At 37.9% G+C, this 22745-nt stretch overlaps 1 long non-coding RNA gene across 7 annotated transcripts in view; it reads left to right on the top strand.

Annotated features, from left to right (window-relative positions):
- LOC106993508 (uncharacterized) overlaps window positions 1–22745 on the top strand; it is a 336731-nt gene that overhangs the window by 281671 nt on the left and 32315 nt on the right. For 5 of the 7 annotated variants that reach the window (XR_013404351.1, XR_013404354.1, XR_013404350.1 and 2 more), the window contains 2 exons: window positions 20852–20943; window positions 21878–21960. This is a non-coding gene — a long non-coding RNA (uncharacterized LOC106993508). Of the gene's footprint in view, window positions 1–18617; window positions 18991–20851; window positions 20944–21877; window positions 21961–22745 lie in introns of all 7 variants that reach the window. The other 2 variants (XR_013404352.1, XR_013404355.1) reach the window with 1 other exon arrangement.

Raw genomic sequence — 22745 nt, 5'->3', positions numbered from 1 at the left:
TTTGTGTATATTTTTAGACTCCTACATTTTAAATAGGGATACTTTTAAAAATGAAAAATAGATATTTTGAAAAATCCGTTAGTATATTCAGCTTTTACAAAGGAAGCTGTGGGCAAAGGGTGCTCTATTTAATTGATCTAGGAATTCTGGCATCTGCTAACATCAAGGACAACACTATATATAGATAACAACAATGTGGAATGTCAAATTATTATCTTATCTATTTCTCTGCCAGTTTACTCTCTCTTAGGAGAATCAGACAAAAAATATATATATACACACACACACATACACATATATATCATATACATTATATATATAAATATATACATACATATATATATATTTTAGACAGAGTCTCACTCTGTCACCCAGGCTGGAGTGCAGTGGCATGATCTCGGCTGACTGCAACCTCCACCTCCTAGGTTCAAGCGATTCTTCTGCCTCAGTCTCCCAAGTAGCTGGGACTACAGGCGTGAGCCACTGCACCCGACCTCAAATTTTGTATTTTTAGTAGAGACGGGTTTTCACCATATTGACCAGGCTGGTCTCAAACTCCTGACCTCATGATCCACCCACCTCAGCCTTCCAAAGTGCCAGGATTACAGGCATGAGCCACCGTGCCTGGCCGATAATCATATTTTAAAGACATTTGACATTTGACATTCCATGATGTGAAGACTTCAGGCAAACCAGTCCTAAAAGATGTGTGTGTGTGTGTGTGTGTGTGTGTGTGTGTTTATTAACCTATATACATAACTTAGTCCATGCATATATCAGCCACCAAGTTTTTTCAACACTTTGAGAAGTTTGTTATCCTGGCTTAAAAGACCCTGGTGAATTTTTACAATGGGGTTAGAGCTGTAATGATGATGAAATGAGCCTCAGCGTGTTGGGTTGGGGATCCCTAAGTGGCAGGTACATGCTTAGAAAGGAGGGTTGTCCAAAGATGAAATTATTAAGACTAGTCTCTCCTAGTAAAAATCACATGGGACATTACACTTGGCTCTGGTTATACCCTTTGTATGTAATTCTCTAAGTCACCTAAGTTAGCCCATTAGATAAGTCCCATCTTAAGTTTTTCCTCTCAACCTTCTGATTATTACCCTTTAGGATAATGACTGCCGAAAGTCCCAGGTTATTTCCTGACATCAGGTAAATCTGATTAGGGTTAAATTGTGATATATTCAAGGACTAAAAGGAACCACAAAAGAAATATTTGTTTCTTTTTTTGCTGGTGCTTAGAGCAGTTTAAATGCTTGCCACAGGGATTGTGAGCAGTGCACCATGATTATTACAGTACTCAGCATTAGGTATTGTGTTGAGGAGGCTATATCATAACTTACCAGTAGTGGGAGGGAGAAAATCAAAAGTGCAGTAGCTTTGTAATACACAAGTGACACTGGCAGAATTTCTTCATTCCCAGAGTTTTTTCTTACTCTGCTCACAGTGTGATAACTGGCAGATTTAGTGGAAAAGTAGGAATGAGCTAATAGTAGAATAAATCACAATATCTAGAAAAGGACCTCTGCAACTTACCTTGAAGGCCTCTAGAAAAGGACCTTTGCAAGTTCCCCATGCACTTAGAGTAACATCAACACTTGCTCTCATAAACTACTATCGTGATTGTAGACTATGGTTTATTCAACGAACTTGAATTAATAAACTAAGCCATCAACATTAGGGAGAATTTGGGGAGGAATGTTAAACAATGAAGGTCAAGAGATACATGTTCAAAGTTTCATTTTCATGAATCAAAGGTGCTATGTTCTAGATCTAACTCTATTGATAATTATTTCCTTTACAATTTCTGTAGTAGAGTCAGCTCTTCAGTAGGAAGAGAAACAAGGTAGTTGACTTGTTCTTACTTTACAAAGATTTTGAATGTAAATATGGTATAGTGTTTTGAGAAGGTCTTTAGATTACACACCACTGGATTTTAAATACCCAGGTTAACAGAGAGGAGCAGGGTGCAGATGTTATAAAAAATGAATATGGTCTTCAGAATGTGCCTTAGATGCTCACTTCAGTCAAATTCCCTTTTTAATTCTAGGTTCACAGACTTTCACTGATGAAGAAGCCACAAAGGCCATCTAGTCCAATTCTCATCTTTTGCTTGAATTTTCTATTAGCTTATAATGGACCACATTCCTGATCAGCAGTTCCTTTTTTGGACAACCCAGATCATTTGAATTCTTTCTTCCTTCCTTCCTTCCCTCCCTCCCTCCCTTCCCTCCCTCCCTCCCTCCCTCCCTCCCTCCCTCCCTCCCTTCCTTCCTTCCTTCCTTCCTTCCTTCCTTCCTTCCTTCCTTCCTTCCTTCCTTCCTTCCTTCCTTCCTTCCCTTTCTTTCTTTTTTTGACAGAGTCTCATTTTGTCACCAGGCTAAAGTAGAGTGGCACGATCTTTGCTCACTGCAACCTCTGACTCCCTGGTTCAAGCGATTCTTTTGCTTCAGCCTCCTGAGTAGCTGGGATTACAGGCACACGCCACCATGCCCAGCTAATTTTCTTTCTTTTTTTTTTTTTTTTTTTTTAGTAGAGACGGGGTTTCACCATGTCGGCCAGGCTGGTCTCAAACTCCTGACCTCAGATAATCTACCTGCCTCGGCCTCCCAATGTGCTGGGATTACCGCGCCTGCCGAATACTTTTTCTTTATATTGAATCACAAAGGCATTGTCTTTCATTGTTTCTTATTTTACCCTTAGGAGATATAGTGTAAGTCTATTAAGTCTAATCTCTCTTCTATTTGTCAGTCCTACAGATATGTAAAAGAAGAAATCATGTTCCGTCCAGAGTCATTTTTCTCTGGGCTGCACACCCTTAGCACTTTCAGTCATTCCTCCCATGGCATTATTTCACATACCTTCATCATTCTTGTGAGTCTCCACACTCAATTGGTTTGGTTGCCTTGTTAAATGTGCTACTCTGAATTGAATGCTTTTTTCTAGATGTGGACTGACAAATGGGAAGAAATGCATGATGATCACCTTTAAAAATTTTTTCCTTAAGTACTGGATTTCCAGGAATAAAACTCCTATTAATCTTTTTAGCAACCATCTATCAGTATTGATTCAACTTATCTTACTATCTATTAAAACACTTAAGTCTTTTCTATACATTCTGCTGTCAAACTCTATTTCCCTCATCCTAAAATTCAGCTCATCATTCCCTCTCTGAATTTTTTTTTATCCTAAGATATCTGCTAAATTAGATGTTTTTTTTCAGAGTCATCTTATTCAAATGTTTGACCCAAACTTACCAAAAAGAGATCATAAGAAGCTTAGTCAAGTCACATACTGAAGTTAGGATTCCAAATGTCATTCCTCAAAACTATTAGTCTAATAACTATAAAAGAAAGAAGAGAAGTTAGTCTAGAATGGTTAGTTTTGTTTGTTTTCATTGGCCTCATATTTACATGTTTTGTTTTGTCTTAACAGCTACTGATGCTAGGAAGCAGCTATCTAGATAAATGATGCATAACCAAAGAAAGTTGATCTGGGATCAACATTTTGCTTCAGATAATCAAAAGGGGCAACATTCTGTATATGAATAATTGAGATTACTATAGTGCATACATTGATGTTTTAAATAACTGGATTTTTTCTTTCTTGCTGTCTTATTGGGTTGATAATTATCCTTACTTGAAAGAGGAGATTTAGGGTAAGTAGAGTAGGAAATCTTTTGTCTATACTATTTATGGATATTAACATGTCTACATATCCTTAAAACTTACTTATCCCACAAAATAAAGTAAAAGTAAATGTGATTCAAAAAATTCATGTTTTTGGCTTCTCACTGTAGTAACAATCCTCTATATAAGGTGGGTATGATCTGGCACCTATTCAAGGGGCTTATCTATCAAAGTGCCTAAAGAAATTAATAGCAAGGAATTTCGACTAAATTAGAAATCTTAAAATGAATTGAAATTCATGAAAAAGCAGTTTCACAATCTGGCTCCAGAAGACAGAATTCTTAGCAAGGCTCCAATGTACTATGCTGTTGCATGGTGATGTGTATTGGGTCATTGAAAGCACCCTTTTCATTCCTGCCCTCACTCCTGTGCTGAGAGTTGGCAATTCTCTGAATTCCATTTGATTTTGCCCTTCCTTCTTTCCTTTTTCTCTATCTTTCCTTCTCTCATTGGTATTTCATCTTTCTTTTTTCACTGAATTTCTGAAAAGTCATGGTTCTTTTTTACGATTTTTTTTTTTTTTAAATTGAGATGGAGTCTCACCCTGTTGCCCAGGCTGGAGTGCAAAGGTGCAATCTTGGCTCAAGGCAACCTCTGCCTCTCAGGTTCAAGCAAGTCTCCTGTCTCAGCCTCCTGAGCAGCTGCGATTACAGGCATCTGCCACCATGACCGGCTAATTTTTTGTATCTTTAGTAGAGATGGAGTTTAATCATATTACCTAGGCTGGTCTTGAACCCCTGACCTCATGATCTGCCCGTCTCGGCTTCCCAAACTGCTGGGATTACAGTCATAAGCCACAGTGCCCAGCCAATTATGGATTATTTAAGAGCCATTACTGCTTGAATTTGGTGTACATATTAGGCTTTACTTCTTATGCTACTATTGTTCCCTTAAAACTTCATTTGAGTAAACCACTGTTAAAATTACATCTAAAGCTTCACGTAGGAAGTCATATGGATTCTGTACCCTCCTTAAAGAAAAGGAAGAAAGAAAGAAAAGATGAAAAAAAGAAAGAAAGGAAGGAAGGTAGGAAGGAAGGAAAGAAGGAGCCTTTTCTAGATGGTTTCTATGCTTTTTCCTTGAGTTACTTGCATACTTTCCTCTTTTACTATCTGGTTTATTTGACAGGGGAAAAGATTAAATACTTAAAAGCCGTCCCAACCCTTCTTTTCTGTTTCAATGAGTATCACTATTCACTTTCACTATTTTCCACAAGACCACTACTCATATTCACCAAGTGGTTCTTCAACTAGACTGTGCATCAAAATCACCTTGGAGAGCTGGTAAACCACAGGTTGTCAGGTCTCCTCCAGAGTTACTGATCCAGCAGGTATGGGATAGAGGCCTGGGATTTACATTTTTTGTAAGTTTCTAGGGGTTGCTACTGTTGTAGGTCCTGGGACCACACTTTAAGAAACATTGCTCTAATTCTAAACCATGATTTCATCCTTTCTCAATCATGTCTTCCATAGGATAAATAATCCCAGTTCTTTTTAACTTTTTTAAAAAATACCATCTATTTCTAGAACTCTTAACATCAGGGTAGCTTTTCTTTGAACTGTTTCTGAATCTATCCTTAGCTGGATGGCTAGAACTAGATACAGGGCTGTAGGTAATTCTGATTAATAAAAATACAAACTCCTTATATTTTAGTGATTTCTCTCAAAGGGTTAGAGCAACGTGTTTTTATCTATTATTTAGTTTGTCTGCCTAGTATTCATACGATATTATCTCATTTTGGTAAAGGAAATATTTGGGGTAAGAATATTGAGCAGGTACCATGAAGACATGCAGGACAACACTTGAACCCAGTTTTCCTGACTCCTGGTTCACAAGTCTGTCTGAATTTTTTGGAGGATTTTTGTAAATTTTAAAATCCAAAGTCCAGTTCAGTTCATTGAATCAAGGTGAACTGCTTCGGCCTACTAATACACTGTTTAAAAGGGAGAAATTTGCTTGATTTTGAGTCCAAATTGTTATTGGCTGTGCCTGATTTAAATAATTCTCTTCAAACAATATGAAAAACTCGAAGTCTTTTACCTAGACTTTTATTTATTTATTTTTATTTTATTTTCGAGATGGAGTCTCGTTCTGTCACCCAGGTTGGAATGCAATGGCGCGATTTCGGCTAACTGCAACCTCCGCCACCCAGGTTCAAGCCGTTCTCCTGTCTCAGCCTCCCGAATAGCTGGGTTTACAGGCACGAGCCACCACACCTTGCTAATTTTTGTATTTTTAGTAGAGATGGGGTTTCACCATGTTGGCCAGGCTCGCCTCGAATTCCTAACCTCAACTGATCCACCTGCCTTGGCCTCCCAAAGTGCTGAGATTACAGGCGTGATCCACTGCGCCCACCCCTGGACCTTTATTTTTATCACCACAGGTAATGCCTTTACACTGAGATCCTACCTTTGGCTTTTAGTTTACTAAGCGTATTAATGTGGGTGCAGTGTGTCCCAAAATTTTACCTCTTGTAGTAAAATAGCCTTCTGCCTCTACAAGTTGACTAGGACATTGTTTCATTGTTTCCAATCTTGCTATTCACAAGATAATTAGGAATTTCTACATTTATCATTTGCTTGATTTTATCTACATATTTCCACTTGCAAAAAGGAGAAATAGAGGTTAGAGGGAAAGCAGTTTCTCCACCTACCAATTTTATTATTTACATGATCTCAAAGTCCTTTGGCTCCTTAAGCCCCACGGTCCCCTCTCTGCTTTTCTTACATCCTGTCTTGTCTTCCCATCATGACAAAAAAAGTGAAGAGCCTGACAGCTTATAAGGCCATAAAGCTGGATTAGATAGGTTTTTAAGGGTCCTATTGTTTGCCCCTAAACCATTATTGCGAAAGTGAAAGGCTCCGACTGTTCCACTGACACACAAATTGCCATCAGCAAGGTATTAGAAGGAATCTCATTTATTACCACCAAGGAAATAAATAACACCAATGGACTGAGTGTCTTTCATCCAAATTAGACTAACCAAATCAATTCAAATCATTAGAATACATTATATCCAATTAAATATAAATCTGCCTTGTAAATAGCCACTTACCTGCTTGCCCAGAGCAATGTAATGCTTTATGCTAAGCTAACAGTTTAAGAAATTATAGAATTGACTAGCAAAATATTTTAATGAGTTGTTACATATTTTTATACTTAATTCATTCAATAAACATTAATTTAGGACCTACTATGTCCTGGGAATACAAAGATGAATAATACATAATCCTTGTCGTCAAAGAGCTTACCTCATTAGGGGAAACAGACATGTAAAGAAATGCTGACCCTTGGTAACATTTAGTCTCTGGAAAATTAATGGTGTGAATTTCTGCCTGATTCAAGCATCGGGGGATGGTGGGAAGATGAAGAGACTCGAGAAAATATCTAAAAGAAAGTAAAAGATGAAAATTTGAGAGAGATTGCGTAAAGGATCACATCCAATGCCTTCCAGCAGACATGGAAATACGGGTTTACGTTAAGTTGAACATAATGAAGAAGGTGTGCCTGTGTGGGAGTGGTGAACATTGTGTTCCAAAATCAAAGAGAAATGACTTTCCAATTACCAAGAAGGTTGAGTTATCTGTCATCTCATTCCATCTGTTCTCACGGATGATTATACCAAATACGATTAAAACGTATTTGCAGGGGAATCACTAGCAATGGTGGAAACATTCACATTCTTCAACTTCTGCTTCTATCCCCTAGATAGTCCATTTACTTAAGTAATAATATGCTTTTTCCTTTATATACCAAGCTTTAACTCACCCACATTTAGGTGAAGACATATGTTAAAGACACACAGGGAGTCACCCACACTTTCCTTAAATAATGGCCCTGTTCTCTTTAAACAATGGCATTTGGTAGGTGGCCAGCTGGACTTAGCCTGGACTATCTGAGATCACGGTACATAGTGAGGACAGACAAGTGTTTGTGGAGTAGAAACTAACTGATCTATATAAGGATTGAATTTACAACATCTTGAATGCCAAGTCCAAACCAGCTGATTATAGAATCATACTACGTAAGAAGATTATCTTCTTCATTTTAGGTTTTCAGTATCTTCTTTGAAAAGGCTCATTCCCCACTGAATCTCTTAATTGAGATTAAGTGCTGAGTTTGAGAACCCCCCACCATGGTGGGTCACCGGGGCCTTTTTTAGACATTTTAGAGAAAATAGATCTACAGTGAAGTATCAAGTTCACTGAATGTACAACCAGGTTGACTCCAGAAATGAAATAATCTTAAAATCAATGCTGAGAAAAATATTATAAGTAGCTTTTGAACCCTAAAAGAAAGTCATATATAAAAAAAGTTACCTTCTTCCTGAGTCATTCATTTTTACCTTTTTAAAAAACTATTGGTTTCCATTTTCAGCCCTACTCACCATCCTGCATTGTCCAAGATGTTTTGCAATAATTATAGTCTTATTATTAGCTAATAACCATGAATTCACCTTTTTACCCGATTCTTCAGTTTATACGTTCTGCTCTAGAGAATTTTTAAAATCTTGCTATCAGGTTTTGCATATTGGCATTTCTTCTGTGTGTGTGATCAGCTTTCAATCAGAGCATTGCTGAGTTCTCATTGGCCAATTTACTTATGGTCTGAATGCCAGTCAGTAATGCCCATTCACAAAAGCATGGGATGAGGCAATCATGCTTGCAGCGAGGAAGTCTCTCTCACGCTTTTTATTTTGTATGTAGTTGATAATCACTTTTCTTGCATCTGGCTAAATGTCTGACCATGTGAAGTCCCATGAATACTAAAGAGCAAGTGCCCCAAATATGTGCACATTTTTATTGTATAATTGATGCAAGTGACTGCTCTGTGAATAAAATGTTTGCACATACAGTGACTTTGTGTTGGGCCAGGAGTTATTTACTGGGAGCCAACAGAGGCTCTTTATACAATCGAGGCCCTGGTTGACCCTCCCTTGTGAAGTTGGACAGAATTTTCTCCAGCATTCTCCCATGTGGTAGTGCTCTGCCTAACCCTTAGCTCTGTCCTGTGTCTCTTCCTTTTAGGGTCTTGAGCTCAGCGCTCTGTACCTGTTAGAGAGTACCTGATAGAGTAACGTTTCTCTAACATATTATTTAATGAGGTGGGGTCCTCCCATGGGTATTAGGGCTTTAATAAAGGAACCTAGAAGACTGACAAGACTTCACTGCTCAGGGAAGGATTCTCCAATGATTGAGTTTTTGTTTTCTTTGACACCATGGCAAACTAGCAGGGGTGAAGGGAGGAACCCAGGCTAAATCACTCTTATTATATTTTTCAACACAATTTGTCTGGGAAGACTGTTAAGCAGACAAAGCTTACCTTTTGTTCCCACAGCTCTGCTTCCTACTTTGCTCCAGTAACCGGGACATTCTGTGCCCTTTTGTTTCTGTCACTTGCCTTCAAGCCCAAACTCACTAAAGTTTATTTACAGATGTGACCAGAAACAGGATCTTGCTCCTGTGTCTCCATCATTGCTGTGCCAGCAGAGCGAGAGACATTCATTCCATCCACACAGGAGGACCAGAAAACATGCTACTTTTGAGGAACGTACATGAGGCCAAGGATACCAATCTGTATCCTAAAAGGTTCACGTGACAATAGAATCATTAATACAGTGTCTCAGAGTTCCAGATGCACCTTCTCCCTTTGCTTTTTAAATACTTAAGATTTTAATCACTGATTTGGAGCTTAGAGGTCATCTATACAAATCCACTTGCCTTCTCCTTCTCCAGTGCAACCTTCAGCCATCCCATTTGTTTTCCTAAGTTCAACTACACCTGTGTTTACAAATAGATATCCGGCCCCAGCAAAAGATGCAGAGAGGCTAGCCCCAACCCCTGGCATTTAATTCCATCTAATGAAAGACCAACTTAGAATTTCCTTAACCAGTTTAGAATTTCCTTTTAGCCAAAATTCTTTCCTTAAATTCTAAATGCAGAAAGTTTAACTGCAAACAAAGATATACTTCTCGGTTAAAGGTTTATGGGTTTTATTTGAGCTGCTCAGGACTGATATTGGTGGTATACTCACCATTTCCTCTGTTTTGCCTTGTCTTTAGTTTTTTTACTTCTTCAGGTTTATTATTTATTCATTGAGCTATTTCCTCCCCTCTCCCAGCCTTATCTCTGTCCTCCTTTATCATGTTCTTCTCTGGACCATCCTTCTTATTGTCTGCCTACTTTATTTTCCACACACACTGAAAATTATTAGCACAGATGCTAGACCACTTCCCACCTTCACGATCCCAGAAACATCTGATTGCAGGGTAAAACGCCTTTAATGGCCATTCTCTTCAGTCCCCTGCAGTCAAGTCACTGCTCTGCCCATGAGCAACTGCTATCATCATTTCAAATCTGAATAGAAATATCGACTCCTCAACAAAACCTTCTTTGACCTCCTCCCAATTAGATCCTGTCCCTTTGTTTGTGTTCTCATAACTTGCTGTAATGTTTTTCTTTATAACATTCATGGTTTGTAATTGTGTATTTCAATAATGATTTGATAAATGCATGCTCCTTCCATAGGACTTTCCTCTAGAGAAGGGAGAAGTGTACGGTTTACTCACCACTGTATCCCTACCTCTTAGCTCAAGCATGGCTCATAATATGAAACAATAATAATTCATTCTTCTTATTATTGCTAATACATCTATGATCAGCCTCGTTTTTATTATAAAACCAAACCTAGTGATAGGTCGGGGAGTTACAGATTTGCTTTATCCTTTACTCACTAATTCGTTCATATATTCCATACGGCCATCAAACAAATAACAAAAAATATATACATTTCATGATTGCTGTTTCAACCCCTTTTCAAGCAAACAAGGGTGAAACAGCTAAAAACTCTACCGATTGAAGAAACTTGTAATTGTTTAGGGGATAACAGGCAAATATAGAAACATACATGATTCTAATACAAAATAGAACTGTTCGGTGCCCAAGAGAGCACTTCGAGCTTGGAGGACTGGAGAAAGATTTACAGAGGAAGCAGCCTTTAGCTGAGACTTGATGGTTATGGGAAACTTGGACAGGTGGAGGTGGGAAGAAACTGTGTTCTAGATGCAAGCAAGAGTGAGATCAAAAGCTTGTACCTCTATCTGTAGAAAGTCATGTGCGTGTATAGTAAATAGTCAATATCTTAGTGATCTCAAAAGAAAGATGGTGTAGAAACTGAAGACTGAAAGCAGGTCCTGGAAGAAATTGAATGTTGGTCACAGGAGCTTAGATTTTTATTCTTAGGCCAGGGTGGAGTCATTGGAGGCCTCAGAGAATGGTGACCTCATCTGAATTGTGAGTTTGGAAAAGTAATTTAGCACCACTGTGTCTCAGAGTTAAGTTGGCTGTTGTGCTGATGTCGGAGACTCCTGTCTCTGATGTTTGATTCCCTATTCCTTAGTGTCCAAGGAGGGACTTTAACCTCTGCTGCTCTGGCCTGAAATCATCTACCAAGTGTCCCTGATACTCATTGCCTGCAGTTTAAAACTCTGCGTATCATTTGCTTCTCAACTGACACACTTGATCTTGGTCTCTTTAAATAAATAGACAACTCACAGCACATCTTTCAAGTCAGGTCTTCTTCCTTCTACTTTCAGATGAGGAAACTGAGGCTTGTAAGTGGCAGAACTGATTTTCAAATCCAAGTCTTCTGATCCCAGGTCTAGAGCTCTTTTCTGTCATAAGTTGACCATCTCTGTTAGCTCTAAGAAAGGTTAAAAATATGAATGAATACAAATCAATCCACAATAATTAAAATTTATTGAATCCTTTCTATGTGCAGACCCTGTTCTAAGTGTTTTTATGTGTATCGAATCACTTAATGACCACAACCATTTTTTGAGGTAGGTACTATTGTTATTCCCCCTTTTATAGGTGAGGAAATTGTGATATGAGAATTTTAAAAATGTGCCAGTCATACCATTAAGTAGAAGAGCCTGGACAGAAACCCTGGCATCTGATTTTTGAATCTGTGCTTTACTGCTGTGTAACTGCCTCCTAAGTTTAGGGATACACGTATGTGAATGCACCTATTCATTTTCCCATATGCAGTGGGTGCTTAATAAATGTTGCCTGAATGTTAGTTTTATCTTTGATTTCAACTGATGTTGTGTGCATCCTACTTGTCTTGTGCCTCAGACCAATTTTGCTATCTGTGATTTGTTCTCCAGATGCTCCAACACAGGTGGTCATCCCTAGATTAATGGCTCTACTGCTGTGCATTTATTTCTGGTCCTTCACCCTCTGCAACCCCAGGGGTCTACATTCACTTTCCATCCTGGCCTTTCCAATCAAATTCAAACCTTCCTTGTTCTAGTTAATTACAGATAACATTTGCTCTTCTGTGCTTGCAAAAGATATGGTGACATGTAATATACACACTTTTAGGGTCACATACACACTTTTTGAGGAATGAGTCTTTTATAAACCTATTACTCCTCTACCAGCATTGTATGGGTTTCCAAAGACTATCAGGAAAGATCTTTTGGAATGGCAAGCAACTCACTAAAAATTCATCAAAGCAGATTAAATTTTTTAAAGAAAAACTAATAGCTGTTGTATATCTACTATGTTATGCTAGGCACTAAGCATTTTCAAATATCATGTGTCTTATTTAGAAATCACAACGATTATGTGAAGAATTATCACCTTATTTTACAGAGAAGAAATTAGGCTCAGATAAATAAAGGTGCTCATGGTTAGGACTAGGGAGTTGTGGAACAACGGTACAAATATAGGTGTGTCTGACTTCAAAGTTCAGTCATCTGACTGACAAATATTTATTAAGTTCCTACCATAAGCCTAGTACCTGTTAGGTCCTAGGGATGTGTCAAGAAGCAAGATAGGCATGGCTCCCTCTGCAAAGAGCTCACAATCCAGCAAGAACAGATAACTGCATAAATGATTATATCAAGTGTGAGAAATGCTGAGACAGAAGAAATGCAACTAATATGTCCCTTCTTTGTATTCCCAAAGTAGTAAACAATGTAAGCTTTAATTTTCCTTTTTAGAAATGTACATTGCATTTAATAAAGTAATTATTCCCTTCTCTCCAATCTTCAATCTTCACATTCTCACTCTACTAGGGGAGTTTATTTGAACAACAGAGGATCTTAACACTATGTAATGCACCATCATACCTACTGTTGGAAAAATTAAAAAATACAGGTGTTAGGCCATTAGAAGCTGCCAGTGGTAATCTGCAAGATGTGCTAGAAAAGTTTAGGAAAACCTGTGAGAGGGTCCACTTTGGTAACTAAGCTCCTTTTGCATGAATGGTCAGGAAAACCTGGCTAGCATGAGATAGTGCTTTGGCAATGGCAGCGGCAGGCTGTGGGCTGTGAGAGGAGCTTGTACCCTGGTCTTGTTTACAATTTGTCTGAGGCTCCTTGAGCTCAGCCCAGCCAGATGGACTCTTCCTCTCAAATATCAGACCTGATCTCTTCAAATAAAACAGTACAAAGCACATTAAAAGCTTTGATCCAACTGTTCACTTTGCATTTGTGTGTGTTGGGGAAATGGGGACAAAGGAAGGATTTATGAGGCCTTTCTGTGGGTGGCCAGCGCAGACGCTGGGTACGTTAGAGGGAGGACGGGAGTGCTTGCTCTGTGCCGAGGCTCGTGGGACCCATGGCCCTGGCCTGCTCGGACGCCCCCGTGTGCTCACCACCTTCCCGGAACTTGCCCTGTGGGCCTCTTTCACATTTCAGTCTTCTGGTCATAAAGGGAAAGTTCCTGCGATAGAAGCCCTGACTTAGCTGGTCAATCTTTTTCTCTGCCTCGGGGCGGGTTGGAATCGGACACCTTTCTTTAGGATTTTTCTGGAAAAGAAGTTTGTCAACATCTCTTGGTGACACCATCTTCCATTTTCATGAGCACATTGTACCCTTGAATCATTTCACATAGAGTAACTAATTTGATTTACGTCATCCCAAAACAGGTGGTTATGTATACATTCTCTCTCTCTCTCTCTCTCTCTCTCTGTCACACACACACACACACACACACACTATATACAGACATTTCTATTACACATATTAGAAAACTGGGTGTTTTGATTACAGGAAGGAGGAATCTTTAAGTGACTCCTATTATATACCAGACACTTTCAACAGATGATCTCACGAATCCTCTCATTCCCATAATGTAGATGAGATTTGCCCATTTTAAAGATGCAAACTACTGACGCTTAGAGAGTTTAAGGACTCTCTGGTTCATTTGTAACAGATACCTATTATCATATTACCTATATGAAAACTATGATTACCAAAAGGATGGAGCTAAGATTCAAACTCAAGTATGTTGATTCTGAGGCCTGTTTGGTTTGCTCTTCTGTGCTCATTGGCCTGCAGTTGCAAAGCTGCACCCCTCACGGGACTTTTGTCCTCTAACTTCTAGCTCAGTGTTCTTTGCCTCTACCAAACCTGAGGTGTAAAGGGACGGCGGCTCTCAGAAAATACTCCTTTGTGTCTGTTTTCTTTTATTTGTGTTCAGTAGATCCCGAGAACATCTCACAGGAAAGTTTCAATACAAGTTTTGAGATCAGTAAATGAAAGGAATTTATATGGGCAGAATATACAATATGTTGAATGAGGATTCAGGAGCCTTCTTACGCTTAGGAATGGGGATACAGCAGAAAATCACAGCGTTCTTTTTGCTGAATAGAAAAGCAACTCTGATTACTTAGTAAATACAGTGAGTGAAGTCTATAGAATCCGTGAGTGTTGATATAATATTGGCTTCTTATTTCTCAGTTTCAAGTCACCTTGCCTTCCTCACCCCACCCACCAACTCTGCGTCCGGAAAAAACTGTTGCACATTAAGCATTTGGTCTCTGGATAGTTCAGGGATGGGCGCTAGAGAGAAAAGGAATTTAGAAATTCCAATACAAACACAATACGTAAAGCTTCATAAATTTCAGTGATTAAAGAATTTAAATGCCCCTTTAAAAATCGATTCTTCCTAGATTTCAAAAACAAATGAAGCATTTTGAAAAATAAAGATAAAACATGATTGTTTCATGTTTCTCAAATAGTATTTAAAAATAGCTAGTCAGTGTGTGTGTGTCAGAGAGAGAGAGAGGGAAAGACTAGGTACTGTAATTTTAATTGCTTGTAATCTAACTTGCCTTTTTGTTCCTTTTTTCTTCCTTTCTTTCTTTTCTTTTTTTGTATCAGTTAATCTGTTGGTTACATTTTCAGCTTTTCTTTGCTTCTGGTTTCATTTTCAGATGAAAAAATGCTAGGCACACAGTGCTGCTGTCTGGTTGCCATGGCGACCACAGCCTATTATCCTGCCTTGTCATTCATCAAGAAAGAATTACACTTGACAGAGGCAGAGGGAAATGCCTGCAGTCTGCAGCATAGGAGGAAAAAAAGCTTTTCTTGTCTTCTATGTATGTAAAAGGTCTTTAATGCCCGTTTAGTTACATGTTTTATTTAGCATTATTTATTACTTGTAAGGACAATAACAGATACCTGTAAAAATACGTCCCCCCCTTCTAAAGTATTTAACTTGCAATTTGTCCATTTGCCTTGCTTCCCCATTTCAGACATATACCTAGTGTCACGCTCCCACCCACCACCATAAAAACCACTTCCACTCCGGCAATAGAAACAGCCAAATGATTACATTCTCCACGGAGAATGACCACTGCAAAGGTAGCTAAGAGAGCCAGTTTTTCTTCCAAAAATGTTTTTTCTAATCAATAGTTCTGTTGTCCTGCTATTCTTAAAACTAATGAGTGCCATACATAATCAATGAATAATTGAATACATTAATAACTTTTGATTAAATTATTTCTCCAAGTGTGCAATGCCCATGAAGTATAGCATCAACAAACTAATGCAAAACTGCGGAGATCTTTCCGTGAGATAATTGAATATAAAATCATGATTGCTTTTTACAAATTTGGATTCATCCCAAATCCATTGTTCTTCAAAGGCAGGAAAAGGTAATTACTTGTTATTTGACTATTCCTCATCATGGCTATTTGGATTAACCCAAATTATTTCCAAAAATAAATGGTGTAATAACTTTTGTATGTTTAAACATCTAGACTTTTTTTAAAGTCTGATATTTTCCCACCTCATTATTCAGCTCTTACAATGGCTGTATCCAGTGGGCAATTTTAAACAACTTTTCTCTGTGGATTTCTTTGCTTTGCTCTCCTCGAATTGTTTGATTTCCTTGTTAAGATGGAGAATGTGGTGGTAAAAGAGGCAGTATTTTAAGCTGAGATTCTCTGAGAGTGTTTTTTAAAATATTTCTGTTTGATCTTTTGTCTCAGTGATCAGAGAAAAGATGGACAGTAACAACAGTTCACCTTGAGCTGTTAGAATACCAGCATTTAGCATAACTGATATTTGTGACAATTAAGCCATGCTACGTTGAGTGTAAATGGGCAACTACAATGGGGACCATTGGACTTCTGAAGTTCAAGTTCTATTCTGTCTGAAGACAATTTCCCTACCAGAGGTCAAACTTTAGCACACACATGCAGACACAGAAGTCATAGTCCTGCATTGTAAGTGAAACAGAATTGGACAATTATCGGGTCAGTTTTGGTTTTGAAATGGTTCAGATTCTAACCTTCCCACCACTTCCTTAATTATCTCAACAATTCTGGCAAGAGGAGGTTTGGGGGTGGAAAAAGATAATTCTAAAAGAATTAAATAATTATAGCTGTCAGGAAATCTGTGCTGGATTTTATATATTCCTGCATAATAATTCAAAATCTCTGGATCTTTACTGTATCTCGGATAAGTTATTTTAATGCATACCTCACAGCATCCTTTATACACCCTTGCAATGTAAACATGTAGAAACCATGGAATGTTTTTCTTTAATCTTGACATTTGGGAGAGCAAAGGAAACAACAAAAAGGAGAAAAGACGTGTTGAGTTTAGAATTGTGGCTATTTCTTATTGGTTCTAAACTTTTACTTTAATATCGCAGCAACACCGCTGTTCATTTCCTGTTAAACTTCAAGCCTACCTTTTGATTTTCAAATGTCCCTTAGGCTAATGTTTTCACTGAAGAATGAAATGAACAGGCAGAAACAATTAAGCGAGCAGATACAGTGAAAACGAGCACCACACCGCACTTTCACAGAAATGGAAGTGTATGAAGGAATTCTGCTTGGAATTTGATCCCACAGCAGCAAAGCTTTTGCTCCTTGTCATTTTTCTTCTGCCTACCCCCAGTGCACACCACTTCCCCTGTATGGGGGAAAAGATCTAGGCACACAAAGGAACTCCTAAATACTCACAGGCGTGGGAAATATTTTCTCTGCTTGTTACTAGTACAGGATAATCTCCAAGGAAGAAAATCCAGCTAGATAGTCTACACGGCAAATGTCTCCCAAAGCCTGTTAAATGTTCACATATGTCTTTATGAAATTTGTAATATGGATTGTTTATATAGTCCTGATTAAGAGCATGAACATCATTAAAAAGGATAAAGTCAGTTTGAGGACGGAAAATTATAAAGTCAGCTAAAACTGTTACCTACAAAAAAAGTATGGACTTTTTTTTTTAAACTTAATAATCTGTGGCTCTTTAAAGAAAAAGATACATAAACAGTCAAAAGTGGGTTGTTAAAGAGCCTTCTAAAGTGTATCAGGAATTAACAAAGAAGTAATTAACTCTACCCCAAACACATCAGCCATCACCTGTTTATAGCATTTTTGTCCCTCTATGAAAGCTGTATCTTCTTTTTTAGTCCCACACTAAGAGATTTTACGTTGCAAGAGCTTGGCATTCCTATTTTTGGGTTGACTGTGTTAAAACAGGGTGCTCTAATACACAAAGGAGACCTGTTACAATATAGCAAGGTAAAGGGGCTGAAGGAAGAGGTATCATAGGATCCATTCTGGGAGAATCTATATTATTATCAGATACAATGCTCGCATGATTGATTCAAGATGAGCTCTGTCTGAATTCAAACTTGATTTCTAAAGACAGTATGCATTTGGAAAGTGCCTTGTGAAACCGTCAGAATACAGAAAACACAAAGTTTAAACCTTTTGGATGCCTTCTAGTACCTCAGCAGTGAATCAGGAAGATGGACGGCATCCGCAAGATTATACTGAGCGGAAGGCATGGTTTTTGTTTTTTATTGAATCCATCCTGTAGTATTTTCCCAATAAAACATCTCTTGTAAACCAGGGTCTTTGTATTTTTGTTGTTGTTGTTATGGGATTTTTTTAAATACCAGTATAACAGTTTTACTCTACAATAGTGAAGATGGGAAGACAGCTGCTAGTAAACATAAAACCAGTCATATAATGGCATCACAATGGATTTTTTATTTGAGATTCCAGGATGGGGTAAATTTGTTACCCCAGCAAATAGCTGGTTACATGGAAATTGACTTTAGGGAACATTTCCCTGAAAAAGAAGGCAATTTATATTGGTTAAAACACTAAACACCAACACACTTCCTCTTTTTTGTTATTTATTCAAAAACAAAACAAATAACAACATACCTATGTGGTGTCTAGACATCAGAACTCTCTAGTAAACCATTCTTGAAGGTGTTATAATACCAGCCCTGAAGCAATAAAAAGGCACAAATGAATTTTCAGCAGTGCATGGAAGATGTAAGTGGAATAGGGTAGTTTGTCTTATCTGCAGTTATCTACCACTGGCATCACTGAATTAAGAAAATTGAGATCATTTGGTCATCTTGCTTGCCTTTGTAACACAAAAAGATAAATCTAAAATATTCATGGATGTATTTACATATTTGCCAACACAGTTCATTCTTCAGATTATAGTTTTTTTTCCCCTTACAGGGGAAAAAAAAAAAAAAAGGTAGCAGTAGCAGCAGGGAAAATGTAATTAAACACATGAAAAACTTCACTAGGATGGATAGCACTAAACTTTCAAACTAGTCACCACTACAATTAGCAATTCTCTTTTGCTAGAGGTCCATTGTGGCCCCCCAGAAGAGGCTCCCAGAACCTGTGAATGTGACCTTGTTTGGAAAAAGGTCTTTGCAGATACAGTTAAGCTAATGATCTCAAGAGGACATCGTCCTGGATAAGGGTGGAGCCTAAGCCCCAAAACAAGATTACCTGAAAGAGAAAAGAAAGGGGGAAACACACAGAGACACTGTCGGGGAGGCCACATGAAGATGGAGGCAGAGACAGGAGTGATGAGCCTTCAAGCCAAGGAATGCCAAAGGCTGCCAGCAGCCACGAGAAGCTGAGAGACACAGAGAACGAATCCTCTGCCAGAGCCTCCAGAAGGAACTAACCCTCTAAATACCTCGATTTTGGACTTCTGGACTCCAGAACTGTGAGAGAATATATTTCTGTTGTTTTAAGCCATTCAGTTTGTAGTAATTGGTTACAATAGCCCTGTGAAGCTAATGTACGGTCCTTCAACAATCAAAGCAAAAAAGGGGACCTATTAGCACTTTGAGTGCAAGGGAGGAAGGAATAACTGAGCTGTTGGAAGGTCAGTGTGCAGCGGGATGTCATAAGCAACCAGAACTCAGGTCCAAATTCTGCCAGAAGTCTCCCTCTGTGTTAGTCTGTTCTCACACTGCTAATAAAGACATACCTGAGACTGGCTAATTTATAAAGGAAAGTGGTTTAATTGACTCACAGCTCTGCAGGGCTGCAGGGGGCCTTAGGAAACTTACAATCATGACGAAAGTGGAAGTAAACACATCCTTCTTCACATGGCAGCAAGGAGAAGTGCCGAGTCAAAGGAGGAAAAGCCCCTTATAAAACCACCAGATCTCATGAGAACTCACTCACTATCACGAGCACAGCAGCACAGGGGTAACTGCCCCCATGATTCAATTACCTCCCACCAGGTCCCTACCAAGACACGTGGAGATTATGGGAATTACAATTCAAAATGAGATTTGGGTGGGGACACAGCCAAACCATATCAGTCTTTTTCCTCTGTGCTTCACTGTCTGTCATTGAAAACTGGCATTCTTCACTTGGCAGGAAACACTGCTGCTAACATCTTTTGAGTTTTTTATTGTATGGCTTCAATCATCTCAGACATACTAACTTCCTTTCATATTTCCAAATTATTTGAAAGAATCTTACTTTCCTAATTTGAGTCATGTCTCACCCTGAACTAACAAACAGAGGCTAAGCTGCCAGGATCTTATAAAATATGACAGCTCCTAAGGAAACCACTTGAATGGGTGGAGGTGCTGGGCACCCAGGTGTCCATCCCATGGGATCTTTTCTGTCTGTTTTATGATAGCCATTTTTTTAAGGACAACAGTGTGGCATTTGCAAAGACATTTGTTTTGTGGACAAGATGTGCAAGTGAATCTGAGCTCTGCCATTTACTGGAAGTGTGACATTAGCAAGTCACTTGGCCTTTCTGAGCTTTCTTATCTTGTTAAAAATGAGGATAGATTGTTTGATAAACACTCTAAACCTAGAAGGATCTCAATAATGTTTGTTAATAATGGTCATAGAAGTATTGAACTTAAATGGACCTTAAAGACAGACAAGGTTAATCACCTTATTTTCACAGATGAGATTTTAGAATTTAAGTTGGTGAGAAAACCAGGGCAAGAATTTAGTTTACTTAACTACCAGATTAGTGTTCCTTTTTTGTTTTATATGATCTGTTCCCATCCCTGTGGATATAAAATAAGGTCTCATCTGAAAGGTGTTATTCAACTAAAGAAAAAGCAGCTTTCTTAGAACAGACACTGATATTAGGCTTTAGATGAGATATTAACACAGGGATAAAGGTGTCAAAAAAGAAAGACCAAAGAGTTGTGTTGGGAGTTAAAATGTGAAGGACCCAGTCAAGTGCCTTGCCATTTTTGAGCCTATAAAGTAATTGTTTTGAGACAGCATTCACACAAATAAATCATGATGGGTTCAGACCCCTCTAATTATTAAGCCATCTTGTTTACATCCCTCTATCCTGTGTTTATTTTCCTTTGGCTACCCTTATTATACAATAAAAACAGTTTGAAAGAACCTGTTTGCCTCAGTTTGACAATAAGAAAATCAAGAGAAAGATTTTTCCTTCTTTGGGCCAAGCTTTGGTCCAAGTAAGAACAATTGCTAATATGTCTAGTGACTATAGTTCTGCTCATTTTTATGCTTATAAAAGCCTGATGCTGAATGCCTGTGTTTTAAAGTTTTTATAAGATCAACTTTGCTTTCAGATAACCCTCCTTCCTCCACCTCACAAAAGCTCACAAGCTGCAACCCTTCTGATGTCCGCTCCCACACGAGCCAGCTTCAGGCCTTTTTCAAGGTAAAGTGCCATATTTACTGTAGCATTTATGAACTTCCTAATCGCGTAACATGTGTAAAACTGCACTAGTGTTTTTATTAGGCTCCTACCTATTTTTATGTGTCACTGATGAAGTGTTTGAATGTTTTGCCCAGTCTCATTTTTGTGCTAAACCTTATGATGTGACTTTTATTGCATGATTTTATGTGGCAATGGTGAGTTTTAGGAATGCATATTTCATATTATGGTAGAATTGACTGTATCTTGTTGGGATATGGGTTACATAAACAAATTCAATAGCCAAATATAACCCCTAAAATCTGCATTTTGCCACAGGTAAATGATAACTCAATGATCATTAGATCAATATCAATAATTTCTTTCCACTTAAGGTTTACATCTTATCTGTATATTGACCCATGATTGCTTATGCATTTCATTTTACTTCTCGGTGAGTAGCAAACTATTCACAGTTCCCCGGATGCACCAAGATCTCTTATGGCTCTTAGAACTCAACATTATTTTTGTTTGCTAAATTCCCACTTCCCATCTTTGCCAGATTAATTTCTACTAATCACTTAGACTTTGGTTAAAATATCACTTCTTTCAGGAAGCCTTCCTGGCTATTATTTCCTCCTCAGTTTGGTTAAATGCCTCTTATACGTGCTCTCACAGCATTTTGTGCTTAGTCTTATCATAGTTTTTGCTACATTTATTTCTTATTGCTTTCAGATCCCAACTTTCAAGTTAAGAGCTGTGCATTTTAATCCCAAATCTCCATGCGTAGGTCAATGCCTGGCATGAAACAGATGCACAGCTTAATATTATCTGAAAATTATCTAAATAAATTAATGAATATACTATTTTTTGAACTAGTTTATTAGTTTTCTATTTCTAATTAACAAATGAACACAAGTTTAGTGGATCAAAACAATAAAAACTTACTATCTTACAGTTCTGTAGGTCAGAATTCTGACATGGATCTCACTGGGCTAAAACCAAGCTGTTGGCATGGCTGAATTCCTTCTGGAAACTCTAGTAAGAAATTTATTTTCTTGCCTTTTTCAGCTTCTAGAGGCCACACCTTGTTCAGAATTAATAGATCATATAAGTGTAGATTTATTTTCTACTCTCAGTTCTTGTGTGGTAGAAGAAGGTGGGTTATCTGAAATGAGACAGAAAGAGTAACGCCAGATGAGGTTGGGTTTGACTCATAATATACAGGTGGATATGGGTGAACTGAGCAGCTGGTAGATGTTTGAGGTGTGTTTGTGTGGTTCATTAATCTATTTGTTCATCTTTACACCAATACCACACTTTTCCTATTTCTATTCTTTCTTTTTTTTATGATATTGTAAATGGTATGTTTATAGGTTAATTTTTCAAGTTTTGATTGCTAGTATGTAGTAAAGCAATTGACTTTTGTCAATTGTTTTCTGTGATAATATTAAATCAGCTTGTTAGGATTCTTTAAAAGACTTCTTAGAATTTTCTATATATTATGTCACCAGTAATTCAAAAGAGTTTTTCTCTTTCCTTTTTGGTCCTTATGCATTTCATTTATTTATATTGTTTTATTATACTAGTTGGGGACCTCTAGTACAAGGATGAATATGAGTGCTAAGAAAAGACATCCTTACTTTGTTTCCTAAGGGAAAAGCATTCAGTATTTTATAATTAAATATAATATTATTTCTGTTTGTAAAAAGTAAGTGGCCTTTATCAGATTGAGAAAATTTTCTTTTATATCTAATTTTCTGGTAGATACTATTATTATTACTGCTATTATTATAGTTGGGTGTTGAAGTTCATCAAATGCTTTT

This window comes from Macaca mulatta, chromosome 14 (assembly GCF_049350105.2).
Source record: "Macaca mulatta isolate MMU2019108-1 chromosome 14, T2T-MMU8v2.0, whole genome shotgun sequence".
Classification (NCBI taxonomy): Eukaryota; Metazoa; Chordata; class Mammalia; order Primates; family Cercopithecidae; genus Macaca; species Macaca mulatta.
This window is presented reverse-complemented; position numbering and strand designations above follow the sequence as displayed.